Here is a 3,097-nt window from a genome sequence, read left to right as displayed (position 1 = left end):
CAGAGTCAAACTTGTGACAGTATGAATGGCACTTGTGTTGATGGTTGTAAACCAGGTTTTATATCAATTGACTGTACACAAGGTAAATATAATACAGTGAATACAGCATATAATAATATTAATAGTAGATATTATATTGATGGTTGTCAACCAGGTTTTATATCAATTGACTGTACACAAGGTAAATATAATACAGTGAATACAGCATATAATAATATTAATAGTAGATATTATATTGATGGTTGTAACCAGGTTTTATATCAATTGACTGTACACAAGGTAAATATAATACAGTGAATACAGCATATAATAATATTAATAGTAGATATTATATTGATGGATGTAACCAGGTTTTATATCAATTGACTGTACACAAGGTAAATATAATATAGTGAGTACAGTATATAATAATATTAATGGTAGATATCATATTGATGGTTGTCAACCAGGTTTTATATCAATTGACTGTACACAAGGTAAATATAATATAGTGAGTACAGTATATAATAATATTGATGGTAGATATTATATTGATGGTTGTAAACCAGGTTTTATATCAACTGACTGTACACAAGGTAAATATAATACAGTGAATACAGCATATAATAATATTAATAGTAGATATTATAATGATGGTTGTCAACCAGGTTTTATATTAATTGACTGTACACAAGGTAAATATAATATAGTGAGTACAGTATATAATAATATTAATGGTAGATATTATATTGATGGTTGTAAACCAGGTTTTATATCAATTGACTGTACACAAGGTAAATATAATAAAGTGAGTACAGTATATAATAATGTTAATAGTAGATATTATATTGATGGTTGTCAACCAGGTTTTATATCAATTGACTGTACACAAGATATATATAATATAGTGAGTACAGAATATAATAATATTAATGGTAGATATTATAATGATGGTTGTAAACCAGGTTTTATATCAATTGACTGTACACAAGGTAAATATAATATAGTGAGTACAGTATATAATAATATTAATGGTAGAAATAATATTAATGGTCGTCAACCAGGTTTTATATCAATTGACTGTACACAAGGTAAATTTAATATAGTGAGTACAGTATATAATAATGTTAATAGTAGATATTATATTGATGGTTGTAAACCAGGTTTTATATCAATTGACGGTAAACAAGGTAAATATAATATAGTGAGTACAGTATATAATGATATTAATTATTTAATGTCATTAGGTCCAGGTTTTATATATATTTTATGAACTTTAAAGGAGACTATCCCAGATAGAAAAGTTGGTAACTGTGATAGATGTGCTACAATATTGTCATTAAAATAATATCTGGGTTTTGAAAAAGAACTTCTCGAACCTATGATTAGTAATTAGTAATTTGAATTTGTTCCTTTTCATTTATAAAATTAACAGTGTGTGATAAGACAATATATGGTATAAACTGTAGTAGATCCTGTAATGATAGAAATTGTAATGGTTCCACTGAATGTAATCATATCACAGGAAATTGTACAGCGGGTTGTAAACCTGGTTTTAGTGGTGTTGATTGTACAGAACGTCATTAGGAGAATATCTTGGTTTTGAAGAAGAAATTGGAAATATTGATAGTGATATCTTCGCTTCAACCGAAAATCCAGTTTGTTTTTTGCGGCTGGCGATTCTTAATTTAATTGATAACGCCACATATTTTTTTCTCTTTAAGTTTAACTCCTACAACTGCTTCGGTCTTATTCGATTGCTTATTGATATCACACCCCATTAGAGAAAAAAAGCTTCATTACATTTTTAATTTTCTTATCTCAGCAAGGACTGTTGCACGAAACTTCTTGATCTTTTACTTATTAATTAGTATTTTTTTTTTATTTATAAAATTAAATCATCTTACAGTGTGTGATAAGACAATGTATGGTATAAACTGTAGTAGATCCTGTAATGATAGAAATTGTAATGGTGCCACTGAATGTAATCATATCACAGGAAATTGTACAGCGGGTTGTAAACCTGGTTTTAGTGGTGTTGATTGCACAAAACGTAAGTAGCAATCTATTAATAAGAACGACAAATTGAACAAACCAATGATTTTCACGATACACAACTAACAACTAAATCAAGAGTCGTTCAATTAATGACAAACGTTTAATTCAAATTTTGTTGAAGGGATTTTGGTAAAATAAAACAATGGCTTTTTAGACCATAAGTCAAATTAACTACATTCCAAGAATTCATATGTGTATCAAGTCAATTAATTATTTGAATATGATGATATTTTTTCAGAATGCCCCGAAGCCTCTTACGGCAAAGAGTGTTCGAAAATGTGTACAGATAGAAATTGTTTACAGAGTCAAACTTGTGACAGTATGAATGGCACTTGTGTTGATGGTTGTAAACCAGGTTTTATATCAATTGACTGTACACAAGGTAAATATAATACAGTGAATACAGCATATAATAATATTAATAGTAGATATTATATTGATGGTTGTCAACCAGGTTTTATATCAATTGACTGTACACAAGGTAAATATAATACAGTGAATACAGCATATAATAATATTAATAGTAGATATTATATTGATGGTTGTAACCAGGTTTTATATCAATTGACTGTACACAAGGTAAATATAATACAGTGAATACAGCATATAATAATATTAATAGTAGATATTATATTGATGGTTGTAACCAGGTTTTATATCAATTGACTGTACACAAGGTAAATATAATATAGTGAGTACAGTATATAATAATATTAATGGTAGATATCATATTGATGGTTGTCAACCAGGTTTTATATCAATTGACTGTACACAAGGTAAATATAATATAGTGAGTACAGTATATAATAATATTGATGGTAGATATTATATTGATGGTTGTAACCAGGTTTTATATCAATTGACTGTACACAAGGTAAATATAATACAGTGAATACAGCATATAATAATATTAATAGTAGATATTATATTGATGGATGTAACCAGGTTTTATATCAATTGACTGTACACAAGGTAAATATAATATAGTGAGTACAGTATATAATAATATTAATGGTAGATATCATATTGATGGTTGTCAACCGAGGTTTTATATCAATTG

Source organism: Lottia gigantea (assembly GCF_000327385.1).
Source record: "Lottia gigantea unplaced genomic scaffold LOTGIsca_64, whole genome shotgun sequence".
Taxonomy (NCBI): domain Eukaryota; kingdom Metazoa; phylum Mollusca; class Gastropoda; family Lottiidae; genus Lottia; species Lottia gigantea.
This window is presented reverse-complemented; position numbering follows the sequence as displayed.